This window comes from Loxodonta africana, unplaced genomic scaffold (assembly GCF_030014295.1).
Source record: "Loxodonta africana isolate mLoxAfr1 unplaced genomic scaffold, mLoxAfr1.hap2 scaffold_50, whole genome shotgun sequence".
Lineage (NCBI taxonomy): Eukaryota > Metazoa > Chordata > Mammalia > Proboscidea > Elephantidae > Loxodonta > Loxodonta africana.
Genome location: NW_026975218.1, coordinates 1,688,136 through 1,708,363, shown reverse-complemented (window position 1 = coordinate 1,708,363; position 20,228 = coordinate 1,688,136). Strand labels below are relative to the sequence as shown.

At 42.0% G+C, this 20,228-nt stretch overlaps 1 long non-coding RNA gene across 2 annotated transcripts in view; it reads left to right on the top strand.

The window, feature by feature from the left end:
* Positions 1 to 18,431, top strand: part of LOC135229751 (uncharacterized) — a 28,639-nt gene extending 10,208 nt beyond the window's left edge. Inside the window, exons 2-3 of one of the 2 annotated variants that reach the window (XR_010320439.1) lie at positions 9,102 to 9,249; positions 16,346 to 18,431. This is a non-coding gene — a long non-coding RNA (uncharacterized LOC135229751). Of the gene's footprint in view, positions 1 to 9,101; positions 9,250 to 9,501; positions 9,527 to 16,345 lie in introns of those variants that run through there. The other variant, XR_010320440.1, reaches the window with a different exon arrangement.
* Positions 18,432 to 20,228: the final 1,797 nt, after the last annotated feature.

Genomic DNA, 20,228 nt, shown 5'->3' with positions numbered 1-20,228 from the left:
CTGCTCCCCAAGTGCCAGTTGGCATTTTGGAGAGAAAACTTGATGTTTGGAGCACTGACTGGCCCTGCCCTTTCTAAATAATTAAGGGTGGTGGGTGGTGGTAAGAGAAAGAGGATGGTCTATGAACACTGACCCTGGAAAATTAACCCGAGTGTGTGGGTTGTGGATAGCAGGAAAAGAACATCACCTGCAAATGACAGCAGTGCCTTTATTTATTTATTTATGCTTCTTTTTAGTTCTGAGTTGTTTTTAAGCCAGAAATTAATGGGGCCACCATGAGTTTTCAGAGAATGAGTTTTACAAAAATCTAAGTGTTTTAAATATTGCCAGGATTTACTTATATATGCTGTATATGAGAAAAGTCCTTCCAGTTATAGGGAGGAGAAAGAAAGTATATTCAGGAATTAAATTTTCACAGTTCTCTGAATTCTTATATTTCTCCTGTTGTCCATTTTTCTTTTTTTGTCCTTCATCCACCCCTTCCACCTTGACCCACTGTCTTCATCATCTAGTGCTGCCATAACAGAAATACCATGAGTGGATGGCTTTAACCAAGAGAAATTTAATACCTCACATTGAAGTAGGCTAATAGTCCAAATTCAAGGCATCAGCTCTAAGGGAAAGCTTTCTCTCTCTTTCGGCTCTGGAAGAAGGTCCTTGTCCTTAGCCTTCCCATGGTCAAGGAGCTTCTCAGGTGCAGGGACCTTGGGTCCAGAGGACATGCTCTGCTCCTGGTGCTGCTTTCTTGATAGTCTGAGGCCCTCAACTCTCTGCTTGCTTCCCTTTGGTTTTATCTCTGGAGAGATAAAAGGTGGTGCAGGCCACACCCCAGGGAAAGGTGACCTGAGTGAGGGTGGTGTTACAATCAATCCCACCCTAATCCTCTTAAAGTAAAATTACAATCACAAAATGGAGGACAACTACACAATAGTGGGAATCATGGCCTAACCAAGTTGAGACACACATTTTTTAGGGTCATAATTCAATCCATGACACCCACCAAACCAAACTTGTCACCATCAAGTTGATTCCAACTCATAGAGACCCTAGTTGATTCGAACTCATAGAGACCCTATAGCATAGAATAGAACTATTCCATAGAGTTTCCAAGGACTAGTTGGTGGATTCGAACTGCTGACCTTTTGGTTAGCAGCTGAGCTCTTAACCACTATGCCACCAGAGCTCCTCTTGATCCACAGTCCACCCTAATTCACCACTGTGTTAGAAACTAAGGTTTTGCTACTCTGAAATAACGTTTTACTATACTTTTGTGTTCGTGGTTGCTTTTGGTATGTCTTTAAGCACTGCACAGTTACCTCATACCCGTTAAAAACCCATTGCCACTGAGTCTATTCCAACTCATAGCGGCCCTATAGGGCAGAGCAGAACTGTGCCATAGACTTTCCAAGGAGTGCCTGGTGGATTTGAACTGATGACCTTTTGGTTAGCAGCCGTAGCTCTTAAACAGTACACCACCAGCGTGGAAGGGGTTTAATTGATAACATGATGTCTGGGCTCCAAGGGAGATGGAATGGATGTGCAGGAGAAGGGCATGCAGAGTCTGCCTGTATAGTCCCCAGAACTCTGTTCAAGATCATAACACACCTCAGTAATCACTTGAATCTAAACATACAACTTTAACAGTTGATGTAAATGACTTTACACATGAATTTTGGAACTCAGCTCTTTCTCAATGGAAGTTCCTTCAACCTAGCCGTTTGTTTGTATTCCCTTAATAATTATGAAAGCTAACAATTATTATGTTCATTCTGTGTGTAAGGCCTTTTTCTAAGTGCCTTGTGTGTTTTATTTAACCTGCGTAACAACCTTTTGAATAAGACCCATTTTAGAAATGGGAAACTGAGGCAGTGAGAGGTAAAGTAACGTGCCCAGATCACCCAGCTGATAAATTGAGTTAGGATTTAAACCCAGGCAGTTTGTTTCAGAATTTGCTTATGTAATCACCGTACATGACAGCAGTGAGCCCTAGTGGCTCTGTGGTTAAAGAACTTGGCTGCTAACTGAAAGGTCAGTGGTTCGAACCCACCAGCCTCTCTGTAGGAGACAGACGTGGCAGTCCGCTTCAGTGAAAACCCTATGGGGCAGTTTTACTCTGTCCTTTGGGGTCACTGTGAGTTAGAATCGACTTGATGACAGTGGGTTTTGGCACATAATACTAATGTGCAGTGTATTCTGTATGCCGCGTATATGTTCAGAAACTAATTTTCCGAACATTTATGCCATATATAGATTACCAATCCAGTTGCCGTTGAGTAGATTTTCACTCATGACGACCCCGTGAGTTTTCAGAGTAGGACTGCCCTCCATACGGTTTTCAATAGCTGTGACTATTTGGAGGTAGATTGCCAGGCCTTTCTTCCAAGGCAACTCTGAGTGTATTTAAACTGCCAACCTTTCAGTTAGTAGCTGAGCACTTAACTCTTTGTGCCACCGAATACATATATATACTAGGAGGTTTTCCTCCTTATTTGTACTTTAACGTTTTTTAGACTCTTACGAATACTTGTTCCTGGCAGTGAACTGGATGCTAAAGAACAGAATAGGCACATGTAACCCTCTCTCACCTTCTCCCTCCCCTCTTTCACAGAGATGAAATGAAAAGGAATTAATGAAGACAGATCACTGGATTAGGGCCCATACTCAGGGCTGTAACAGCATGGGGGGTTTCTCCTGTCATTTCAGTTCTTGTTCAGGAATTGGTACCTGCTTTTTGTGAATCACAAAGACCAGTGCTGTATATCAAGCCATTTAGATTTGGGGTATGGAGCAGTGATTTAAAAAAATTAAATTTTATTTTCAGAGATTTTTTCTAAAAATTGTTTACATTTATTTATTTATTTTTAAAGTTAGACCCTGCTTTATTTTAGAGAGGAACAAACTTTCAAAGTTTTTAAGCAAACATTGGTCAGGGCTGGGCTTTTTTTTTTATATTAACTTTTATTGAGCTTCAAGTGAACGTTTACAAGTGAAGTCAGTCTGTCACATATAAGTTTGTATACACCTTACTCCGTACTCCCACTTGCTCTCCCCCTAATGAGTCAGCCCTTCCAGTCTCTCCTTTCGTGACAATTTTGCCAGCTTCCAACTCTCTCTATCCTCCCATCCCCCCTCCAGGAATTGGCACCTCCTTTTTGTGAATCACAAAGACCAGTGCTTTATATCAAGCCATTTAGATCTGGGGTATGGAGCAGTGATTTAAAAAAATTAAATTTTATTTTCAGAGATTTTTTCTATTAATTGTTTACATTTATTTTAATTGTATATTCTAAAACCCCTACAAAAAGGCATGAAATAATTGTTTAAATTTTAATTCATATGGGTCAAAATGTATGTTAAACTACCTATCGTCACCTTCACAGTCATCGTTATGTTTGAGCCGATTGTTGTGGCCACTTGTTACCAAGTATGACCTGCTTCTCCAGGGACTGATCTCTCCTGACAACATGTCCAAAATATGTGAGATGAAGCCTCGCCATTCTTGCTTCTAAGGAATATTCTGGCTGTACTTCTTTCAAGACAGATTTGTTCATTCTTTTGGCAGTCCATGGTATATTCAATATTCTTTGCAAACACCGTAATTCAATGCCTTCAATTTTTCTTTGGTCTTCCTTATTCATTGCCCACCTTTCGTGTGCGTATGAGGCGACTGAAAGCACCATGGCTTGAGTCAGGCGCACATTAGTTTTCAAGGTGACATCTGTACTTTTGAGCACTTTAAGAGGCCTCTGGCAGCAGATTTGCCCAATGCAATGTGTCGTTTGATTTCTTGACTGCTGCTTCCGTGGGTGTTTATTGTGGATCCAAGTAAAAATGAAGCCCTTAATGACGTGAACATTTTCTCCGTTTATCATGATGTTGCTTATTGGTCCAGTTGTTAGGCTGTTAGTCTGTAGTCTTTGATCTTCAGCAGTAAATGCTTTAAGGCCTCTTCACTTTCAGCAAGCAAGATTGTATCATCTGCATATCTCAGGTTATTAATGAGTCTTCCTCCAATCCTGATGCCTTATTCTTCTTCAGACCAGCTTCTCAGATTATTTGCTCAGCATACAGGTTGAATACATATGGTGAAAGGATACAACAGTGATGCACACCTTTCTTGACTTTAAACCATGCTGTATTCCTTGTTCTGTTTAGATGACTGCCTCTTGTTCTATGTACAGGTTTCTCATAAAAACAGTTAAGTGTCCTGGAAATCTCATTCTTCCCCATGTTATCCATAATTTGTTATGAGCTGGAGTAGGTCTCAGAAATAATGTGCCATTTCTTCCAGTTGGTCCTGCACGGCTGCCTACTTCCCTAGGTGGTAGCAGCTAAGGCCTGTCTCAGAAACGCTCTCCTCCCCACTTAGCATGAGTTTTCACACTGCTCCATCTTCTTTCCCTTGTGTGTCTCCTGCCCTCCTCAGTGGCTGGGGAAAATGATAGTAGTCCACTGATGAGATTTATTCTTTTATTATACTCTATTTTATTATTTGTTTTTATAACATAGTTCCGTTAAAATCAAGGGTAATAAAGATGTTTGTATGATGGAAGTGGATAATCCCACCCACTGTGTCCATCTAAAGTTTCATGAGAAAACTGTGCCCACAACAGAGGGCTCCCACTCCTCTGGCTCACTGTATTTTCTCCTTGTTTATTTGCTCTTCCCTCTTTCCTGATGGATGCATGGAACCACTGAGCTTCAGGACTCCACAATTCTGCTTTTCATACCAGTGTTACTGTAATCTTGGGTTCATGGGCTGCCTTGCCACAGATTTACTCATTCTGTTTCTGTTAATTATTTCATTACTTAAAAATCTCTCATGAATTTTTCCAGAAGTACATTCTATTCCTCAAAAACTTGGAAGCAATGGGAAAGTATGCAAAAAAAAAAAAAAAAAACAAGAAAGCATACGTAATGCATCGAATAAATTATTAACGTTCCGATATGTCTATTTTCTTGCTTATATTGGCATGTATGTGTATTAGAGTCTCTGGTTGATGCAAATGGTTAATATCTTGAGCTGCTGACAGAAAGTTGGAGTTCAGGTCCACCCAGAATTGCTATGAAAGAGAGGTCTGGCAGCCTACTTCCGAAAACTCAGCCATTGGAACCCCTATGGAGTACAGTTCTACTCTGGCACACTGGTGTCATCATGAATCAGAACTGACTCAATGACAACTGGTTTTATGTGTGTATTCGCACACACATTTATGTATATTAACACAGATATTATATCCTGATATTTTCATTCAACATTAGTCTTTTCATGGTAATTTTTTTTTGTTTTTTTTTAATGAGGGCATTAAATTACTTTGTAATATTCTGTGTGCATGTACTATATGGTTTTTAGCGATTTGACTATAGTTGCAATAATGTGCATGTTTCTAGTAATCTTTAAGCTATACTTACATCTTTTTAACATACATCTCTGCCATTAAATCTCTTTGTTTAAGTGTTGTTTAACACTCATTACGCCTAAGGGATGGTCTCAGAAGCAGCCCTGATCAATTTTTCTCCCTCTTACTCATGAAGCCCCTTAATGTATTTCAAGGTATCAACTACGAAGGATTTTACGTACTTATCCTTTGTTTATTTTTCATTCAGTCAGTATATTCCATGGGCCAGAAGTAGTCTATGTTATGCAGATACAGTGGTGAAAGGTACACACTGTCCCTGTCCTCATGAAGGGGACAACCCAGTGCAGGTGGGAGGAGCACTGGGGAAATGCAGCTGAGAGCAAGGACAGACAACCCTCCAGGAACCACACTGGACTTCAGAGAGGCTTGTTGGCTGCTGTTCACCTGGCAAGCTTCTAGATACCCGAGTACCCTTGGGCTTGGTGCCTGCTCCTCTCTCTACTGACACCCTCCCTCTAGGATGCCTCAGTGAGTTTACTGCTGTCTATTTGTAGCTAAGGACGTGAGGTTTATACCTCCATCCATTCAAACTCCTCCTGGGTCCAGACTCATATATTCAAATGTGAGCCTAACTCTCTGTATTGACCTCTTTATGCATTATAATGATACATTCCTCATATGGCCATCATGAAAAGCAAACATGAAAGAAAAAGCACAGGAGTGCCTGGCACCAGTGTAGGTACTCAATGAACATTAGCCGTTGGTATTATCCTTGACATCCCCATGTGGGGTGAAGTTTTATTACCTGACATCTCCATGTGAATATCTAACAGCTGCACCATGTTATCTAGGCTATGAAACAATTCTTGGTTCCAACCACCATTCCGTTCTTATCGATGAATTTCTCAAGGCTTCGGTGATGGGAGTGTGTGTTTTTCCACACAATGGACATGATTAGGAATGGTAGGCCAGGTCCTGCACAATAAATTGCTCCAGCATTCCTATGGGTGACCATTGAGACAGGTTTCAGCCACTGAATGTAGCAAAGAATTGGAACTACTCTCAGCTGTTCATGTGAGTACTCTCAATCCAGAATATCTGGTAAATCAACTGTTAGGGATTGAATTGTGTCCCTCCAAAATGTATGTGGAAATCCTAACCCCTGTACCTGTAATTCTGACCTTGTTTGGAAATAAGGGGCCTGCTTTTATTATGTGAATGAGGTCATACCAATGTAGGGTGGGTCCTAAGCCTAACTCTTCTTAGTTATAAAAGGAGCAGAATACACACAGACAGACACAAACAGGTGAAAAGGAAGACAGACAAAGAAGACAGATGCTTCTAGAAGGCCAGGAACACAAATGATTGCTGGCATCTACTAGAAGCTGAGTTAGACAAGGAAGGACCTCCCACTACAGCCATGCCCTGAATTCGAACGACTACCTGCTAAACTGTGAGAAAATAAATTTCTGTCCTTTAAAAGCCATCCAGTTGTGTTATTTTTTGTTATGGAGGGACTAGGTAACTAACACACCTACCCGTGCTTATAAGTTCAGCCCAGTGCAGAATAATTTTCTTCCCTCCTTGGTCTAGCCCACCCGAACCTGCTCTTTCCGTATCAGTGTCCTTTGCTTTCACCTAAGAGCTATGACAGAGTCCGCTTGATGCTGACGCATTGAAATTTCAATTTATTTTTTATTTATGATTACTATTAATTCCAATATTTTCTACGGTTTTCAATGGAGACAGTCCTATAATCTATGAATAGCAGTTATACTTTTTTTGTACTAGCTTACACTTCCAGTGTTAAATGTTTAATAAAAATAATGATAGAAGCATCCTTATTTTATTTTTTATTAATTTTAAAGAGAATGTCCCACACATCACCATGAACTATCATGCTAGTTGTAGTTTTCCACGTTCGGGAACTCCTTTTCTGTTCCATGTTTGCACCTAGTCCTTATCTCTCCGTGTGATTGGATTTTATCAACCTGCTTTGCCCCCATCTCTTGAGGTGAGCATATGTCTTCTCCTCTTTCACCTATGCATGTGGTGAATGAAATTACTAAATCTTTAATGTCCACTCAAATTTGTATGCCTACAATAAACCGCCTTGATCATGGCATGTTACGTGGTTTACCCTTTGCTGGATTTCCTTTGCTGGCATCTTATGTAGGGTTTTGCATCTCAGTTACTGAGTGTGCTTGTCCTCTAACTCTTCTTCTACCTTCCTTCTCTAATTTGTTATCATTTTTAAACTAGCCATAAGGATCAAGTTAGGGGAGTATCTCATGGTTTTCTAATCTCTGTTGACTATGTACAAGATTAAAATGACTGTTTCTTGCATGTTTGCTGGAACCTGACTGGAAACGATCTAGGTCTGCCATTTTCTTTGTAGGGAGATCTTGAACTACTGACCCATTTTATTTAGTGGTTAAAGGCCTCTTCTGGTGCTAATTTACTTGTAAAAAATTCTGATGCATGTTCTAGATTGCTCGAATCTCATCTTTAAATATTGATTATCAGGGCTTGTAGCCTCATGCAAGCCAATTAATCAATCCCAGATTTCCCCAAAGTCAGGCTCTGCAACTCTTCCCGGTACCAAATTCCCTCATCTAAGACGTATTTGCAAAGAAAGAGACAACAGTATGCTATCTACGTAGTTGTGTATCCGCAGCCTTCTTGAGTCCATAACGTGAGGTTACAGTCTTCTAATACTTTTTTTGTAATTGTTCTCTTTCTTATTTTTTTTTTCCTTTTTTCACTGCCAATACCCCCCCTCCCCAGTCTAGTAGTTTTAAAGTTGTGCGTTTGAGGTTCAAGTCTGTAATCCAGCTGGGATTCTGTGTGTGTGCATGTGTGCATCAAAAGAACACGCTTCTAGAAGCAGAAAGCAGGCAGTGCGACTGTTGGGTGGTTGGCGGGGCGGGGGGAGGGGAGCTGCTGCCCAGAGAGGGCGCCCGAGGGAGGCAGGAGATGCCGGGCTGCCCGCCGCAAGCCCGCGGGCTCTAAGGAGGTGGAACCTGCGTGCGCCATGAGCCTTTTGAGACAGGCCCAAGCCCGCCCAGCCGGGTGCTCACCTCGCACCCGCCAGGCTTGCGGGTTCCCCCAGGACTAGGGGAAGCCTAAGGCCAAGGAGGGCAAGACCTAGGGTCTGGACCTGGGAACTGGTTCTGCCACGTGTGATCGCAGCACTTATGCTGGGAAGGAGGGCAGGAAGCATATCGCAACGTGCGTCCGGACGATGACCCAGAAGGGCAGGAGTTGTGGTCACCCACGGACTCTGCGTCTGCATATGGAGGCCCCCAGGGTGCAATTCCAGGAGCAGAAGGCAAATCCACAGAGGCCACAGTGCACCTCGCCGATGCTCCCCAGGGGCATTGCCCCAAATTTGGGGAACAGTCCCTCCTCTGGGCTAGGGACTTTGTTTCCTCCATTGTCATCACTGACTGTGAGCAGACTCTTGTCTAGGCAGACTAATGAGGAGTTATCAAAATGAGCTTCAAAGTCCGGATTTGAGTTAAGGATCATAAATTAACACAGAGAAATACGACTTTAGCAATAAGTGCCTGCTTGAAGCCCAAGTTGCCTGAAAACGCGGAATTTCAGTCTTTCAGCTCCTCTGCTAATCTAGGGACTAAGAACAGGATCTCACTGGAGCTCAAAGATGTGGGGCACTGGAAATACTCCTGGGTCTGTCTGCTCATGGCTGATTGCCTGATTCCCAGTTTTATTATACAGCTTAAATACAGACCAGAAGAGGAGTTTGGGGCTTGACACCTGACATCTTAACACCAGTTCCTGTTTCTTGAGGAAGGAAGAGGTAAAATAAATCAGCGTTTACTGTGTCCTTCTCCATCCCCGGAAGTCCTGATGAAGACCCTCTCAGGTAAGGATTGACAGGGAGTGGCTTGGTTTACTATTCAACTTTGTCCTTCAGTCACTTTGTTTATGTCCTGCATGTAAACTATTGTGCATTGAGAAGCATTCTAATTCTTGTGCAGAAGGACTAGACCTCCTGCAGAATGACTATATTGTGCCTCCCTCGGGCACCCCTGTCTGCGCAGCACCCCCCAACGCCAACTGCCCAACCGCCTCTCTCCTGGCATTCTGCTTCTAGAAGCATGTTCTTTTGATGCAGAGATGCAGCACACACAGAATCCCAGCTGCATTACAGACTTGAACCTGAAGACCTTATGCAGAATGACAATTTATGAACCACTAAGCTCAGTACTAAAGCAGGTACTTACCCCTCAGAGAAGGCCCTGGGGGAGGTTGACACCTGCATTCCCCAGTGCTCCTGCTGCTCTAGAAGTGCCTGAAATGCCTCTCTGGGAAAGGCTTTCAGAGTAGTAGGCTCATGGCCCACGTGGGAATTCAGGCCTATTTTTCTGTTAGAACATCTCATTTCGCTCTGAAAATATTATTATCCAGTTTATTCACCAGGCATGAGTACAGACATCTCATATTTTCAAAATTAACCCCATTCTCTAATACTAATTTGCCACCAAGAGTATATTCCAAAGTTTTTCCAATAGGCTAGAAAGTCTATCCAAAGAGGGGAGTCCTGCACCATGTTGTGCAGTGACAACAGGGTTGGCATAATATGTTTACCGAGACACCTACCACTTTTTTTTATTTTTTATTGTGCTTTATTTGAAACTTTACAGAGCAAATTACTTTCTTGTTCAACCATTTATACACAATTGTTTTGTGACATTGGTTGCAATATTCATGATGTGTCAATATTGTCCTCTCCTATGCTCCAGTTCCCCGTTTCCATCCGCCATGATTCCTGTTCCGTCCTGCCCTCTTTTCAGTGCTTTTGGGCTGGTTTTGTACTTTTGGTCTCATACACATGATTGAACTAAGAAACACTTTCTTCACGTGTGTTGTTGTTTGTTTTATAGACCTGTCTAATCTTTGGTGGAGGGCGAACTTCCGAAGATACTTTCCACTTTGTTGCTTTCCATAATTCCTGAAATTCCAAGCCTGCCACCTGAAGAACTTCCTTTAGTGTTTCATTTAGAGCAAGTCTGGTGGCGATGAACTCTCTTAAGCGTCTTTCACCTGAGAATGTCAATATTTTTCCTTTACTCATGAAGGAAATAACAGCCTATAGAACACTGGGTTAATGTTTCTTTTCTTTCAGTGTTGAAAAAATGTTGTTTTCACAGCCTTTTGGCGTCCATGGCTTCTGATGATGAACACAGAGTCATTCCAATTGTTTCTCCTGTGTGAGATGAGTTGTTTTCTCTCTAGCTTCTTTGAAGATATTTTCTTGGTCCTTGTTATTCCACAATTGACAATGAGGCATTTGGGCATAAAATTATGTGAGTTTAACTTGTTGGAGTTTGCATAGCTTCTTGAATCTGTAAGTTTATGTCTTTCAACAAATTGGGAAAGTGTTGAGCCAGTATTTCTTCAGATACTTTTTTCTACACCACATATTTTCTCTACACCTTATGGAATTCCAATAAATAAATGTTAGATATTTTTGAGGCTCTGTTCATTTTTTTTCAATATTTGTTCTCTGTTTTCAGATTGGATATTTTCAATTGAACTGTTTTCATCTCATTGATCCTTTTGTCTGTCAACAGCATTCCGCTGTAGAGCTGATCAAGTGAATTTTTTATCTCCATTTTTCTGTTTTTCCTGTCTAAAATTTTCATTTGTGAATGGTTTCTGTGTATTTTTCTATTTTTCTAAGTTGTGCCTGTTACTTCTTTGAGCATGGTTAAAGTAGCTTTTTAAAGTTTTTGTCTGTGTTTCCAAGACTGTGTCTTACTTCAATCTTACAGAAAATGTCGATGTTGTTTGTTTTAGGAATCACTTGACCCAGTTATGTTCAGGCTGCAGGTTCTTTCCCAACTTCTGTGTGCTGTGGCTCAGATGTCAGTTCAGATTTTGAAGACTTTGCAGTGATATTTGGATGTAATCTATGGGAGTGTCACTCAGTCTGGGACCTTGTTGGTGTTCTAACCCATAATGCAGTTCTCAAAGGATTGATCTACTTTTTAGGGTCAGAGCAAAGCATATGCAACTGTGGGAGTGGGGAGGGGTATGAAAAACAACTTTATGGTATCCCTCTCTTGAGCCGCCTGGTCTCTGTCTCTCTGAGGCTCTCTGATGTCTGAGCAGCTACCTTCCTGGTCCACTGGCAAGAATGTTGGGGCTTTAATCTCTTCATTCTGCTGCGCAATTAAGTGACTGGGTCTGCGTATGAGGCCAAATAATGGTAAGATGGAGAAAATGTAACAGAGATTCCTGTACATTATTTGGTCCTTATATACTTAGGTCAGAGAGAAGGCACACTGTTTCTGGTGATACTTCGAAACAGGTATGGAGAAAAAGGCATTAACAGGTCGATAGCTGCATACTAGGTGTTACAGATTAAATTCTGTCTTCCCAAAATGTATATATCAGCTTGACTAGGCCATGCTTCTCAGTATTGTGCGATTATCCACCATTTTGTCAGCTGATGTGATTTTCCAATGTATTGTAAATCATACCTCTATGATGTTAATGATCGAGGATTTGAAGCAGTTATGTTAAGGAGGCAGGGCTCAGTCTACAAGATTAAGTTGTGTTTTAAGTCAATCTCTTTTGAGATATAAAAGAGAAAAGAGCAGAGAGACAGGGGGACCTCAGTACCACCAAGAAAGAAGTGTCAGGAGCAGTGCATCCTTTGGACCTAGGATCCCTGTGCTCAGAACCTTCTTGTCCAGGGGAAGATTGGTGACAAAGACCTTCTCGTAGGAGTGACAGAGAGAAAAAGCCTTCCCCTGGAGTTGGCACCCTGAATTTGGACTTATAGCCTCCCAGACTGTGAGGGAATAATTTTCTTTGTTAAAGTCATCCGTTTGTGGTATTTCTGTTACAGGAGCACTAGATATCTAAGACGCTAGGTACCAGGAGATGTACATTTCCCAGCTCTTTCACTCCCAGGGACACTATGACTAAGTAGCCAATGCCATAAATCCACGTGAGCAGACTGTTCTGATTACTGCTTTGACTCTACTGTCTGTTACGGTAACCACACCCACCTTGTCTTTGTTGATTGAGTGCCACCACTTGGCTGCTACCACCATGGGGTCCAGTCAACTGCATTGTAGTCAGGTGTCTTCATTCAGTTAGGGCAGTTCTCACTGTGGACTCTTACTTACATAAAATAGCAACCACAGAAGTCTTCAATAATGCTGGGGCTTGCTTCCCAAATTTGTACCTCACTGCTATGGTAAAAAGAGAGCCCTCTGGGCACTCCGTGTGTGGGTCTGTGGGTCCAGCCTAATAAATCTATTCTAACATTCCAATTTCCCTCAGCCTTTGGATACCTTCTCCTACAGTATACAATGGCAGATCTGCCATTTCCACTTGATTTATTTTAGGCCACCACTTAATCCATGCTTCAGTAAACCAGCCAAATAAACTATGAGATCCTTTTCTAACCTCTGAAGCTGAAACACTGAATGAAGAATCTATGCTTCCTGGGTCTATATCAATAAACTCAGACTAATCCACCTTTATGTTGCTTGCACCGTTATCCCACACCCATAATAGCCATTCCCACACATATTCACCAGGTTTCTGTATGTATATATTAGAAAAATCAAGCAGTTCTTTTGGAGTTTAGCATAGCTTTTCCTGGGTCACACTTCATAGCTCACCTTTTGGGGCTTGTTGGGACTGAAGTCTAGGTATAGGTCTAGAAGCAAAAATGGACAGTGGCAGTGGGATGTTCAGCCGTGTCTTATAAGGCATCTGCCTAAGGTGATACCCCAGGCAATGCCCCAGACACCACCCCAGGAGACAACTCAAACAAGACACTTCAGGCACAGCTGGGGTAATCTCATCAGATGGAGGTGGAAGGGATAATTGTTTTACTGGGAAGGGTGGCTTAGCAGGCAAAGTTAGAGAATCTCTTCAGATGGGAGTAAGAGGTCTGGTTCTGTTAGGAAGAGCGATTCAACAGAAATTGGAGGTTCATTGTCCCCCGCTTCCTGACTATCTGCCCATATGTCCTCATCCCAAGTTTCAGGATCCCATTTCTTCCCAATCAGTGCCCTTACTTTAACTTCAGAAAGCATTTGAGGTTGGATATTCAACTGGCGCTTTAATTCAGTCACTCTTATGATAAGAATCTGAGTTTATTTTTGGCAGCATTAGCCTTGTTACTATAAGAAATATGGTTTTCTTTCTGGGCACAAGTGGCAGCTTTCAGATCTTGTATGTGGTGCTTGAGCTTTGAGTCCATTTCTTTCATTCACCAGTGTGGCTAGCAAAAGCAGGACCAACCAAGCAGCTTCCTTATTATTCTTATTCTGACAAAATTATAGAAAAGTATCAAATATGTAATCAGGCAGAGCCTTGTCTCTCACAAATATTTGATCCAGTTGTAGTAGTATTTTGCGTATTTCTATTGTCACCTCCCACCATGGATTAGCAATAGCCTATTTACTACTGGAGACAGTCATCAGTGCCTTTAAGATTAGCCAGACTTGAGAATCAATTCAGAAAACTCGTCCTTAAGATTTGGTTCCTCTGGAGCCAGTGTCGGTACCAAATGTCTTAGCCTGGGATCTCTAGAGATGCAAAACTGGTGAACAGAATATATATATACACACATATATATGAAAAAAAAAAAGAGTGTGTGTATATATATGTGTGTGTATATATATATATAAAAATTTTTTTTTTTTTTATATGGAAACCCTAGTCGCATAATGGTTAATAGCTATAGCTGCTAACCAAAAGGTTAGCATTTCGAATCCACCAGGCGCTCCTTGGGAACTCTGTGGGGCAGTTCTACTCTGTCCTGTAGGGTCATTATGAGTTGGAACCGACTTGACAGCAATGGGTACACACACACACACACACACACACACACACCCCCATATATGCTTACATATGTTACTTGTGACTGTTAGAGGCCATCGATCCTGTGTAAAACAGAATGAAACACCGCCTGATCCTGAACCATCCTCACAATCATTGCTATGTTTGAGCCCATTCTTGCAGCCAGTGTGTCAGTTCATGTTGTTGAGCGCCTTCCTCTTTTTTTCTGACCCTCAGCTTTTCCAAGCATGATGAGCCTTTCCTGGGACAGGTCCCTCCTGAAAATATGTCCAAGGCACGTGAGACGAAGTCTCTCCATCCTTGCTTCTAAGGTGCATTCTTGGTGTACTTCTTCCCAGATGGATTTGTTTATTCTTCTGGCAGTCCATGGTATATTCAGTATTCTTTGCCAACACCATATTTTAAATGAATCAGTTCTTCGGTTTTCCGTATTCATTGTCTAACTTGCTCAAGCATGTGAGGTAATAGAAAATATCATGGCTTTGCTCAGGCACACCTTAGTCCTCAAAGTGACATCTTTCCTTCACAACACTTTAAGGAGGTCTTTTGCAACAGATTTGCCCAATGCAATACATTGTTTGAATTCTTGACTGCTGCTTCTGTGGGCATTGATTATGGATTCAAGTTAAATGAATTGCTCGATGACTTCAGTATTTTCTCTATTTATCATGGTGTTGCTTACTGGTCCAGTTGTGAGAATTTTTGTTTTCTTTATGTTGAGGTGTAATCCATACTGAAGGGTGTAGTGGTTGCTCTTCATCAGTAACTGCTTCAAGTCCTCTTTACTTTCAGCAAGGAAGGTCGTATCAGCTGCATATCATAGGTTGTTAGTGAATCTTTCTCCAAAACTGATGCCATGTTCTTCTTCTTACAGACCAGCTTCTCAGATTATTTGCTCAGCATACAGATTGAGTAAGTATGGTGAAAGGATACCACCATGACACATAACTTTCTGATTTTAAACCACACGGTATCCCCTTGCCCTACTCAAATGACTGCCTCTTGGTCTACGTAGATATTCCGCATGACTACAGTTAAGTGTTCTGGAATTCCCATTCTTTGGTAAGCTATCCATAATTTGTCATGAGCCACACAGTTGAGTGTGCTTGTATAATAAACAAAAATAGGTAAACATCTTAGTTATAGTCTCTACTTTCAGCCAAGATCCATCAGACATCAGAAATGATATCCCACGTTCCATGTCTTCCTCTGAATCCAGCTTGAATTTTTGGTAGATCCCTGTCTGTGTACTGCTGCAACTGTTTTTAAATTAAATTCAGCAAAATTTTTCTTGCATGTAATGTTAATGACATTGCTCGATAATTTCCGCATTGCGTTGGACCACCTCTCTTTGGAATGGGCACACATATAGATCTCTTTCAGTCATTTGGTCAGGTAGCTGTCTTCCAAATATATTGGAATAGACAAGTGAGCACCTCCAGCACTGCGTCACTGTGTTGAAACATCTCATTTGGTATGCCATCAATTCCTGGAGCCATGTTTTGTGCCAATGCCTTCAGTGCAGCTTGGAGTTCTTCCTTCAGTACCATCAGCTCTTGATCCTATGCTACCTCCTGATATGGTTGAACGTCGACCAATTGTTTTTGGTGTATTGAGTCTTTGTATTCCTTCCATCTACTTTTGATGTTTCCTCTGTTGTTCGATATTTTGCCCATAGAATTCTTCAGTATTGCACCTAGAGGCTTGAATATTTCCTTCAGTTCTTTTAGCTTGAGAAATGCCAGGTGTTTTCTTCCCTTTTGGTTTTCTAACTCCAGATCTGTTCACATTATTATTATCATGCTTTGTCTTCTCCAGCTTCCCTTTCAGGTATTCTATTGAGCTCTTTTACTTTATTTTTCCCTCCATTCTCTTTAGCTACTGTACATTCAAGAGCAAGATTCAGAGTCTCTTGTGACATCCTCTTTGGTGTTTGCTTTCTTTCCTGTCTTTCTAATGACTTTTTGTTTTTTTCATATATGATGTCCTTGCTATCATCCCACAACTAATCTGGTCTTCGATCATTAGTGTGCAGTGCATCAAATCTATTCTTGAGATGGTCTCTAAATTCAGGTTTGATATACTCAAGGGCATACTTTGACTCATGGACTTGTTTTAATTTTCTTCAGCTTCAACTTGAACGTGAATATGAGCAACTGATCATCTGTTCTGCAGTCAGCCCCTGGCCTGATTCTGACTCATGATATTGACCAAGTGAAGAGTGATTCAGAGAAAAACATGGGTAGAGTGTGACCTAATTTCCATAAAAACAAAGAAATGAATGTACTTACACGTGTCCCGGCAAAAAGAAGTGTGTAAAAGGGTACATATGTATCTTTGGACACTGGACACTTCAGGGGAGCAGGTACAATATACTTATGTGGGGATGGCTCTTATTATAACTTCTATATACAAATCTCTATTGTTAAATGTGTTATAAGAATGTAAAAGCTTTTAAAGTTTAATAACATCATACGTGTATGTGTGTGTATTTGAAACTTTTTTTCTTTTGACTATTTTATATATGTGTTTTTTAGTTATCTAGTTTTTTTTTTAGTGTGGCTATAGCAGAGATACCGCAAGTGGATGGCTTTAACAAACAGAAACTTATTCTCTCACAGTTTAAGAAGCAACAAGTTTGAAGTCAGGGCACCAGGTCTAGGAGAAAGCTTTCTCTCTTTGTGGCTCTGGGGGAAGGTCCTTGTCATCTATCTTCCCCTGGCCTAGGAAATTCTCAGCGCGTGGACACTGGGTCAAAAAGACGTGCTCCACTCCAGGCACTTCTTCCTTGGTAGTATGAGGTCCCTCTCATTTCTGCTCACTCTTCTCTTTGTATCTCAAAAGAGACTGACTCAAGACTCACCCTAATCCTGTAGATTGTGTCCTCCCTCATTAACCTAACTGCCTCTAATCCCACCTTATTAACATCACAGAGGTTACAATTTACAACACATAAGTAATCACATCAGATCACAAAATGCAGGACAACCACACAATACTGGGAATCATGGTCTGGCCAGGTTGGCACACATTTTGGGGGACACTATTCAATCCATAACAATAGAGAAAACACTGTCTTCAATGCCAGATTCAGAGACTTTTATCAATCTATGAAGGGCAAACACAGATATTGAACAAAATTCAGACCAGCGAATTATTGCTTGCTCTTGTAACTAATGACTTCTTCTGGTCTCTGTACCTGGAAATGGCCAAAAAGAATTCTGTGAGGATTAATTCGGTTATTGCTAAAACATCTACTGCATTTACATGTCTACAGATAAGGAAGAATGCTGGACACCATGTGTGATTCATTAAGTAACACAGGGACTATTAGACTGTTGTTCTCCTTCTCTGATATGCCACTATCACCTTCTCCCCTTGTTGCTCTCCTGAAAAACCCACACTTGTATATTCTAGGCTTTTTTCCAGGATTGAATTTGCAGGAAGTTGAAGATATATCTTTGAAAGATAAAAAAGACTTTGGCCACATTGTCTTTAGACAGTCGAACTTCCCAGCCAGCCTCTGTGCAGGATGGGAATTCACAATCCCTCCTACTCAGTACCTCTGAGCAGGACGGGATTTCTGTTTCATTATCAGGAGACTGTGGAATTCACCCCTCTTCAGAAAACTTACTTTCCTTTGCCTCAAACTGTCCCTCTCAGGATCTGTCACGGTCACTCTGAGAAATTCACATGGGCAGCCTGTATGGAAGTGCCCATCCTAGAGTCCCTGCCCTTCCTTCCTTGCTCCGTAGGGCTTCCTCTGACACTTGGGGTCACATCTCCCAGGGAGTACACACCTCTGGCACTTCCAGGGATTCCCAGGCCCTGGGATACTGTGGATGGGACTTGGAACTCAATCTCTTTCTTCCCATCCTCACCTTTGGTTATCTGTGTTCTGTCTTCACCAGATTTAGGAGGCCTTGTCTTCTCTTTGCTCATTTCATTTCAGTCAGGCTTTTCTATTCCAACTCTCTGATCTCAGGACAGATCAGGTTAGACCACAGAAAAGAGAAAGACCAAGCAAACATCACTGATCTGTGCAGAAGCTGCTGGGAAGGGATTCGATTCTCATTGGTTTAGGGTTTTAAGCCCACTGCTCACCGGCAGGCAGGTTCCCTCCAGAGTCTGGCTTCTGTCTGGTACCTTGTACTACAAAGAACTCAGTGACCAGCCCACCTTCACAATCACACCTCCCTTAGAGCTATCTTTGCAGAGGCTCTTTGTCAGACTTCCATGTCCCACTGAAATCCCATTTCTCTTTCCTTACAAACATTGTGCTCATTCTCAGGGCCCTGAGACCTCATCTGCAGGTGAGTCTTGTCCTCTTCTCTCCTTGGCGGGGGGAGCTTTGGAGTGGACCTCATGTCTTTGGACAGCTATCCTGGGGCTTCTTCCACCCTGGTGCTCTAGGGCTGGATCTCTCCATGTACTTGAGGGGTCATGGAAGGGGCACAAGGCTAAAAGAGTGGATCTTCCAGGTGAGGTGGGTTTAAGAAGCCTGAATGAAGTTCTTCCCTGAAGGGTGCATATTTTGCAGTCCAGACATCCTGCTCCTCTCAGTCTAAGAGTCCTAGCACGTCTTCAGGCGCTTTCTCCTTTGACCTTGAGGCCATGCCTGCACCCTCTGCAGCCAGGTCTCCGACATGTGTAGCAGCACCAGTAGGTGTGGTAGCCTCTTCAGCCCCTGTCTCCTCCTCCAGATGCTCCTGGAGGTGCCTGGCTCTTCTTGACAGGACTCCAGGATGCTGACCAGGAACTCAGTGTTGGTTAGACTGAGGGCAGACCTGATGGCACTCACTTTCTTCAAAAACTCAGCCTCAAGACCAGGGGCCTTTTCCCGACAGGGGTGTGAGATGTTTTGGTCTGGTCTGCCAGACCATGGCTAACCCCTTGACCTTACACACTTGGGTAGAATACTCATACTTGACCTATGGATCTCTGGAGTAATTTGATGAGTGGGAATTCTGCCTAGTGGAAGCTGATGCAAAAGGCCTCACTGATACTTGGGGAATCCTCCTGGGCTTGGAACTTGGGCTTTTTGTTCTCATGTTCTACCCTGAGTGACACTTTCCTCTTGGGTTGAGACTTGCAATAGTGGAGAGTTAATTTACATGAGCCCTCTGGGCTCTGGTGTCTCAACTGTGACCTAAGTCTCTGGTCTAGGGATCCCTGGAGGCCTCTCCATCACCACCATCCTCCACTTCCACAGTCCCCATGGTTTCTTTCTTCTTCCCCAGGCACAGACCATACTTTAGGGAATTTACTCTGGGCAATAAAGTCTCCTCCAGAAAATTTCAGTGATGGTGCTACCTTATAGCGAAATTCTATCGTTTTTAAAAAATTATAATACATTGATTTAAAAATAAAACTCCCAGTTTTCTTTTAGTAGATTCCAATTCATAGCAACCCTATAGGACAGAGTAGAACTCCCCTTAGGGTTTCCAAGGAGCCGCTGGTGGATTCCAACTGCCAAACCTTTTAGTTAGCAGCCGAAGGTTTATCCTGTGATAGTTTATAATATAAACAGAGGATCGCCACATTAAAAAAAAATTTTTTTTTTTTTGCGTTTGTTGGATGGAAGTGAATTTGCTCCTGTGGAATATGGAAGTTACCTCATCCTCTGCACCTTCATGATAATACATGGTTTCTCTAAAAACTGTTTTCTATGAAAGTTATTTTTTTTAGTAAATTTAGAGTGTAAACATTGAAACAGGAGAATCGGTCTCCTCTTTGTAACTTGTTTTCATCCTCCTTTTAAGGGAAGGATTTTCACAGAAGGAATTATACTTAAAGAGACAGCGTAATTTGTACTTTTCTGTGTGATTTAAAACTTCTCCTCGTACCCTTAACTAGCCTACACCAGGAGATTAAAATTGCCTTTCTCTGAACAGAAGCCCATTACCATGTCCTTCAGCGTGAGGCAGAAACAGATGTCCGTATTTGAGAGCCTGATGGCACAAACCGTAGTAGCTGAATCACAACCATGCCTCCTGTGTGGGCGAGCGGGGC